General features: G+C 39.9%; 1 pseudogene; it reads right to left on the bottom strand.

The window, feature by feature from the left end:
* Positions 1-2,944: 2,944 nt before the first annotated feature.
* LOC113244445 (DNA-directed RNA polymerases I, II, and III subunit RPABC3-like) lies at positions 2,945-3,405 on the bottom strand (annotated as a pseudogene).
* Between the last annotated feature and the right edge of the window lie 5,567 nt (positions 3,406-8,972).

Below are 8,972 nucleotides of genomic sequence, written 5' to 3'. Positions count from 1 at the left end.
TAGATCCATCCATATTGTCGCAGATGGCAAGATTTCATCCTTTTTTATAGCTGAGTTATATTCCATTGTATACATACCAGCTCTTCTTTTTTTAGATTGTTTTTATTTTAGTTCCAGTATAGTGAACATGCAGTGTTATATTAGTTTCAGATGTACAATACAATGACTCAACAATCCCATACATCACCCAGCGCTCATCACAAGTACATTCCTTAATCTCCATCATCTATTTACCCATCTCCCCACCCACCTCCCCTTCGGTAACCATTAGTTTGTTCTCTATAGTTAAGAGTCTGTTTCTTGGTTTGCCCCTCTTTCTCTTTTTTTCCTTGGCTTTTTTTTTCTTAAATTCCACGTAAGGGTGAAATCATATGGTATTTGTCTTTCTCTAACTTATTTTGCTTAGCATAATACTCTCTAGCTCCACCCATGTCATAGCAAATGGCAAGATTTCATTCCATTATATATATATATATATATATAAAATTCCATTACATATATATATTCCATTATATATATATTCCATTATATATATATATTCCATTATATATATATTCCATTATATATATTCCATTATATATATATATGTATATATATATATATCATTCCATTATCTATCTATACCACATCTTCTTTTCTATTCATCTATTGATGGACACTTGGATTGCTTCCATAATTTGGCTACCATAAGTAATGCTGCAATAAATGTAGGGATACATGTATCTTTTCCGATTCATATTTTCATATTCTTTGGGTAAATACCCAGTAGTGGAATTATGGGGTCATATGGTAATTCTATTTTTAATTTTTCAAGGAACCTCCACAGTTTTCCAGTGTCTGTACCAGCTTGTATTCCCAACAGTGCACAAGGGTTCCATTTCTCCACATCCTTGCCAACACTTGTTGTTTCTTGTGTTTTTGATTTTAGCCATTCTGACATGTGTGAGGTGATATCTCATTGTGGTTTTGATTTGCATTTGCCTAATGATGAGCGATGTGGGGTATCTTTTCATGTGCCTCTTGGCCATCTGTGTGTCTTCTTTGGAGAAATGTCTGTTCATGTCTTCTGCCCAATTTTAATTGGATTATTTGTTTTTTTGGTGTTGGGTTGTATAAGTTCTTTATAGATTTTAGATGTTAACTTCTTATCAGATATGTCCTTTCCAGATACCTTCTCCCATTTAATAGATTGTCTTTTTGTTTTGTTGATTTCCTTTGCTGTGCAGAAGCTTTTGATTTTGATGTAGTCTTAGTAGTTTATTTTTGTTTTTGTTTCTCTTGCCTCAGGAGACATATGTAGAAAAATGTTGCTGCAGCTGATGTCAGAGAAATTACTGCCTGTGCTCTCTTCCTGCATTTTTATGGTTTCAGGTCTCACTTTAAACCATTTTGAGTTTATTTTTGCATATGGTGTAAGAAAGTGGTCCAGTTTCATTCTTTTGCATGTAGCTGCCCAGTTTTCCCAGCACCATTTGTTGAAGAGACTTTTCCCCATTGCATATTCTTGCCTCCTATGTCAGAGATTAAATGATCACATAATCATGGATTTATTTCTGGGCTCTCTATTCTGTTCCATTCATCTATGTGTCTATTTTTGTGCCAGTACCATGTTGTCTTAATGAATAAAGCTTTGTAGTATATCTTCAAATCTGGTATTGTGATATCTCTAGCTGTGTTCTTTCTCAAGATTGTTTTAGCTATTTGGGGTCTTTTGTGGTTCAATACAAATTTTAGGATTATCTGTTCTAGCTCTGTGAAAAATGTTGGTATTTTTATAGCAGTCACATTAAATCTATAGATTACTTTGGGTTGTATGGACATTTTAACAATATTTGTTCTCCCAATCCATGATGCTAGAATACCTTCTCATTTTTTGTGTCATATGCAATTTCTTTCATCAGTGTTTATGGTTTTCAGAGTACAAGTCTTTCACCTCCTTGATTATGTTTCTTCCTAAGTATTTTATTATTTTCGGTGTAATTGTAAATAGGACTCTATTCTTAATTTCTCTTTCTGCTTCTTCATTATTAGTGTATAGAAATAAAATGAATTTCTGTATATTGATTTTGTATTCTGCCACTTTACTAAATTCATTTATCATTTCTAGTAGTTTTTCGGTGGAGTCTTTAGGGTTTTCTATATATAGTATCATGTCATCTGTAAATAGTGAAAGTTTTGCTTTTTCCTTATCAATTTGGATGCCCTTTATTTCTCTTTCTTGTCTGATTGCTAAAGATAAGATTTCCAGTACTATGTTGAATAAAAGTGGTGGGAGTGGACATCCTTGGCTTGTTCCTGACCGTAGGGGAAAAGCTCTCAGGTTTTCACCATTGAGTATAATGTTAACTGTGGGGTTTTTCATAGATGGCCTTGATTATATTGAGGTATGTTCCCTCTAAACCTACTTTGTTGAGTGTTTTTACCATGAATGGATGTTGTGCTTTGTCAAGTGCTTTTTCTGCATCTATTGAAATGATTATATGGTTGTTATCATTTCTCTTATTCACGTGATATGTCACATAACTGATTTGCAAATATCAAACCACACTTGTGTACTGGGAATAAATCCTACTTGATTGTGGTGAGTTACTTTCTGTTGTATTGTTGGATTCAGTTTACTAATATTTTGTTGAGGATTTTTGCATCTATATTCATCAGAGATATTGGCCTTTCTTTTTTAATTTTTATTTATTTATTTATTTTGAAAAAGTGAAGTTTAATAAAAAAAATCATATACACAGAACAACTTCTGATTTGTTTTAAGCTCTCCCACTGGGTCTTTCACAGGCAAGTTTCCCACTGAGTCCAGACCACCTCAAATGCACCCCAAGTGGCCAGCCGGCCAGCCCTTCCTGAACGGGTGGTCAGTAGTAACTGCTCCTTAGGCTCAAATGGATGTCCACGTCCTGTGTAACTAAGCAACAAGGTTGGCTTCCTGGGTGCTTCAGCAGGCCAGTTTCTTCAGCAGCCAATAAACTCTGGAATCCACTTCAAATCCGTGTAGGTTGTTGGCATCACCCTGCAGCCTCATAAGCAGGCCGCCATAGGACACGTAGGCAGAGACACGTTGCTGCTTCAGTAGAAGTTTCATCACCCTCAACCCTGTATATGTTCCCGTACATTGCATACTCAAACTGGTCAGCCCTGGAAGGTCTGTCATCTGTGGGGTTGTATTCACTGTCATCCAAGGTACCATCTTCCTATAAGGTACTGGCTACGACCAACCGGAACTTGTCACCCAAGTCCACAGGGTAAATCTGAATGTTTACATGAAAGATCAGGACCATCTTGAAAGATTCACTCTCACAGTGTAGTCAAGACACTCGGTCAAACTTCTTGCCCTCTGGGTCAATGTCTTTCACATCAAAAATATCCTCAAACAGGATGCCCACCATGGTGAGATGGTCATGAGAGTAGCAGAGGGGCTGGGAGCATAACCACGCCTAGGGGTACGCGCTCCTTTCTTTTTTTAAATAATGTCTTCATCTGGTTTTGGTAGCAGAGTTATGCTGGTCTCATAGAATGAATGTGGAAGTTTTCTTTCCTCTTCTATTGTTTGGAATAGTTTGAGAAGAATGGGTATTAATTTCTTTCTTTTTTAAAAGATTTATTTATTTATTTATTTATTTGAGAGAGAGAGAGAGAGAGAGAGAGAGAGAAGAGCGAGTGCATGAGTGGGGTGGGGAGGGGCAGAGGGAGACAGAGAGAGAATCCCAAGCAGACTCCTCACTGAGCATGGAGCCTGACACAGGGCTCGATCCTACGACCCTGAGATCATGACCTGAGTGGAAACCAAGAATCAGACACTGAACCAACTGAGCCAGCCAGGCGCCCCTTAATTTCTTTCTTTAAATGTTTGATAGAATTCACCTGTGAAGCCATCTGGTCCTGGACTTTGTTGGGAGTTTTTTAAATTACTAAATCAATTTCATTGCTTGTAATTGGTCTGTTCAAATTTTGTATTTCTTCTTGCTTCAGTTTTGGTAAGTTATATGTTTTTAGGAATTTATCCATTTCTCCTAGGTTGTCCAATTTATTGGCATATTTTCATAAATTCTCTTATAGTCCTTTGTACTTCTGTAGCGTCAATTGTTATTTCTCTTTCATTTCTGATTTTGTTTATTTCATTTAAGTTTTTTTCTTTTCTTTTCGATGAGTCTAGCTAAAGGTTCATCAGTTTTGTTGATCTTTTTCAAAGAACAAGCTCCTGGTTTCATTCTTTTTTGGGAGGGGGTCTATTTTGTTTATTTCTGCTCTAATCTTTAATTATTTCCTGCCTTCTACTAGTTTTGGGCTTTGCCCATTCTTCTTTTTGTTTTTAAGCTGCTTTAGGTGTAAGGTTAAGTTGTTTATTACGGAGATAATTTTAAACTCTTCATTTGTTTTTGGACATTTATGTTATTTTCAAATTTTTGATATTATAAATATTTCTTTGAATGTCATCCTTATACATACATTCTTGTTGCATTTCTAGTTATTTCTTTATAATAGATGCCTAAAAGTGGGATTACTAGGACAAACCGTATAAAACATTTTTAAGACTTTTGGTCCATACATATGCATATCCAAAGTGCTTTCCAGAAAGATTATATTTCATACTCACCAGAGTGCCTATCTCACTAGCCCCTTAACTACAGTGAAAATTTATGTTTTTATTTTGCCAAGTTGGTAGAGGAAAAAATTATCTCATTGTTTTAATTTGCATCTCTTTGGTAATAATGAAGTTGAAATACGTTCATAAGTTCTATTTGCTATCTATATTTCTTCCTTAATTAATTGTCATTGTTTGTCCTTTGCCTGTTTTTCTCTTATGTTTGTATTTATCTTATTATTTGAAAAATATCTTTATATATTATGGATAGTAATTATTTCTTTCTAGTACTTGTTAAAAATATTTTTTCCCCTGTTAGTTCCCTTTTATTTTTGGCTGTGGGTTTTTGTTAGTCATTCCTTCATTCTGTAAACCTATACTGGATATATTTCATATGCCAAAGAGTGTGCTAGTAATGGAATGCTTTTTAAAAATTGAATATCAGATTCCATGTCCTCAAGGAATTGAGAGTTCAGTGAAAAACATAGACATGTAAGTGAATCTTTGCCCTTTGCCAATTTGATAAGGATAGAGTTAAGGAAAATCCATGGAACTCTGGCTTCTTAGAGGAGGCAGTGTTTGAGTTGGACCTACAAGGATGAGTAAGAACTGCCTAGATGCAGAGATGGGAGAGGTGATGCCAGGCAGAACGAGTGTGGGCATACAGGCACGCACGGTCATGAAGGTACATGGTGTTTGCAGAATGGCATGATGGGACAGTGTCACTGGAGCACATAGGAAAGTGAGGTGATGAAAATTCGTCTCATTTCTGAAAACACAGAAACTAAAGAACCTGTGGCAACACAGTGAGTGATTCCACATCCGTGACATAGTCAGAGCCTGTTTTTCATCTGTGGTGTAACAACTATGAGGGAGACTACTACCCAAGACCAGCCTCACTCTTTTATTTATTTATTTATTTATTTATTTATTTATTTATTTATTTATTTATTTAACGGAGAGAGAGACAGCCAGCGAAAGAGGGAACACAAGCAGGGGGAGTGGGAGAGGAAGAAGCAGGCTCCCAGCAGAGCAGGGAGCCCGATGTGGGACTCGATCCCGGGACCCTGGGATCAGGCCCTGGGCCAAAGGCAGATGCCTAATGACTGAGCCACCCAGGCGCCCCCAGCCTCACTCTTGCACTCACTCCCACGTCCCATCTTGGCCAAGGGGGACCAAGGCTGCAGAACCGCCGAGAGATCGTGCTGAAATCACAGCAACAGACTCTGCTGCAGGGCCTTCTGTTTCTCTTACCTGGTTAAGGATCTGGGACATCCTAGAAGAAAGAGAAATGGTCTGGCTGTAGGTTGTGTCTCTACCCTTGTCCTAACTCTCGACGTTGCACCTCATTTAACTCAGGCTGAAGAGCCCAAGACGTTGCTGATCTTCACAGAGGCAGTGAATGGCAGGCACGCACTCTCCGTGGTGACAGCCGAGGACTTCAGGAGCTGAGCCGTCTCAGTCCTCACTCCAGGGTGAAGAATCCTGCAGACAAGGACATCTGAGGTATGTGGCATTGCATTGCATAGTCTCCTTTGCTTGCTTTTTCTCTCCTTCCTGCTTATACCCTGTAACTCGAACAGGGGCTGTGATACCAGAGAAGTCAGCACTTGGTCTTCCCTCCAAAATTAATTCTTTTATCAATCAGGCTGCAGCAGGTTCACATTTGGCAAAACCACCGTATGGCCAAATGCCGAGGGTATATTCAAAGGCTAAATGTACATCTATCTTTGCTCATCGTTCCCTCTCTTCATCCTCTATGCTGAAAGACACCAATGCTGATGGTGTCCATGATGTTATTGGAGTCAGGAGAGGAGAGGGGGTACCATGAGTCCACGCTGCTTTCACTCGAGTAACTCCCATGATCCAGGCACTACCATCCACAGTCCATCCCAACGCTAGCATCCCACTGTCCTTTACTACCTCCACGACTCACCCAATTTACTGTCCCTAATTTGAAGTTTGGTTTTTTTAAAGTTTAATTTTTTAAGGGGTTCTTTTGTGCTTTTTGACATCCAGATAGCTATAACTGTAAACCCAGGACTTTGTCCTGCAGCGGTGGTCAGGCATTGATAGATCGGCCCATGAATGGAGCCGAGTGAGATTTACCTGCTTGGTGAATGATTCTGACATATGTTGTATGTGCATCGCTTGGAAGCCTGGAACTCAGTGTCCCTATCAGTGAAGTAGGGGCATGGAGACAAGTGTGTAATCTCTAAACTCCCCCACCCTGCATCCCCAGTTCTAACCATTCTAGTTACCTGTGGATCTCGGTGAGGACTTTTGGTTGGGATTTGTCGGGAACACAAGCTGCCTCCCAAAAGCCCTGCAGGAATGCCTACTTGGGCTCTGCCACTTCGAAGTGAAGTGAAGTGAAGAGGGCTTCTGTCATTCTGACAAGAGACACAGTCTAAAGAGCGCATACCTGGCAGTCCAGGCCTTTCCCCTTTACTGTAAGTTATGTTTTCAGAGAGCCTTCCTTCTCAGGAATTTAATATCAGCATGTCAGTTGCAAGACAGTGGAATAGAAAGACAGCTGCTTTGAGATCTGGGATTTAAAAAATAATCTAGGTCATGCGCGTGCGCACACGTGTGTGTGTGTGTGTGTGTGTGTGTGTGTGTGTGTTTTACTTGATTTTCCCCTTGAAACAACCTTGGCTGAAACAGTCTCCTTCCTGGAATGCTGTGTCAGAGTAGGAATGAGCTCTTAGGTTCTCCAGGGAAAACGTGGAAAGTTCATATAGAGCAGCCCCGACAGTTCTGAATTGAAAACGATAATCCAGCACCCTGGCATTTCAGAAGCTTCTGAGAAAGTCAGTCTGGGCTGAAGGAAGCAGAGAAATTAGGTGAAAATAATTGTGAAAAGGCAGAGGGGAACTATATGCTGTACCAACGATACCAATACTTCATACCAATTCCTTAAGCATCCTTGGAGGAAGGAACGATCCCTATTTCACAGAGGAAGAAACCAGAAGTAAAGTAACTAGCTCAGCATCACACAGCTAGACAGTTGAGGCCAACCTGAGACTCGGCCTCCCCAACGCCACAGCCTCTTTCCACTCACTCCTCTCCTTCGTCTGTCTGCAACGACACCACTCTCAGGGCTCTGATCTGAGGAAAGCTGGGTTACGTGCACCCGGTGGGGAAGGCCGGGCTCCTGGCTCTAGGCTCACTTTGAGTTCAGGGCCAGATTCTCCTGCAGGATGTGGGGTCAGGGAAGTAGAGACTCACGACGAATACTTGCATCCATTTTTATTTTCCTTTGGATTTCCTCATTTTCTTATCCCGATGGAGACCAAGTATTTCCTCTCAGTTTCTTTCAACAAAATTTTGAAAAGCTTGGGAAGAGGGTGCCATCATTTGTCTTCGCCCAGCAGCCATGTCTGAGTAATGTCAGGGAAAGTTACTATCACAGCCAAACCTTCATTTGCCCCCAGCTATTTTGGGACATATGATTTGTTACATCTTAACTTCAACCCGTATTTCTTAAAAGAGAACTTCACTGTGAGTATTTATAATCTTCTTTTCATCTTCAAAGCACTCTACAGTATTAACTAATTAAGCCTCAGCAACACCCTTGATTAACTCCTTTTTATAGATGTGGGAAAAGAGGCATGGAAATAATAAAAAATGCCCTTGGTCATGATGGAATCGGCATTCGGAGGTAGGATTAGAACTTGAAATGTCCCGTCTCCACCTCTCATAAAACCACCAGCCCCATCTCCTACCTTGATGCCTGGGTGGAGGGATCTGATCTAGCCATCTCACTTCTTAACATTCCTCAAGAGAGCCTGCCCTTCCTCCAGTGCTCTATCCTATTCATTCTGTATGGCATCATGCCATGACTTTATTCACTTCTTAAATCAGGGGAGTTATGGGAAAAAGTGAACAAAATGCCCAATTCTTATGGTTCCACTCAGCTCTCTTGCATCTCCCCTTGGAGTCTATTCTTAGACATACCATCCGTTCAGGAATCCAAGGTAAGCCAGCTTTATCTGGCAGTGTTCCCCAAAGATTTCTTCTTTCCATATGTCCAGACAGAAAGCTAAGCAGTAATTCAAAGGCAGAAAGGGGTCAGCAATAACCATTTTCACAGCTACCAGGCAGAAACTCATTGTCAATTTCATCTTCAACACAATTTCCCAATCTTTTTAATGTTGGAGGAATCACTTGAAATGTGAGATTTATGGGCAGCTGTTCCAGCCAGGTGAGATTCTTGCTGACAGGTATCAGACTGTTATTAACATTCTGTGTTATAAATTAAAGAAGAAAACCTGTCTCTGACTATGTACCAGAGCCTTGCTGGTTGCAGGTTGGTAGGGGGAGGTGGGCGTTAGACTAATAAGCAAACCAACCACTTGGCAGAGACTAAATCGCCTTG

The sequence above is a fragment of the Ursus arctos genome, unplaced genomic scaffold, assembly GCF_023065955.2.
Source record: "Ursus arctos isolate Adak ecotype North America unplaced genomic scaffold, UrsArc2.0 scaffold_12, whole genome shotgun sequence".
In the NCBI taxonomy this organism is placed as follows: domain Eukaryota; kingdom Metazoa; phylum Chordata; class Mammalia; order Carnivora; family Ursidae; genus Ursus; species Ursus arctos.
The sequence above is the reverse complement of the archived record's forward strand: the minus strand, read 5'-3'. Positions and strand labels throughout refer to the sequence as shown.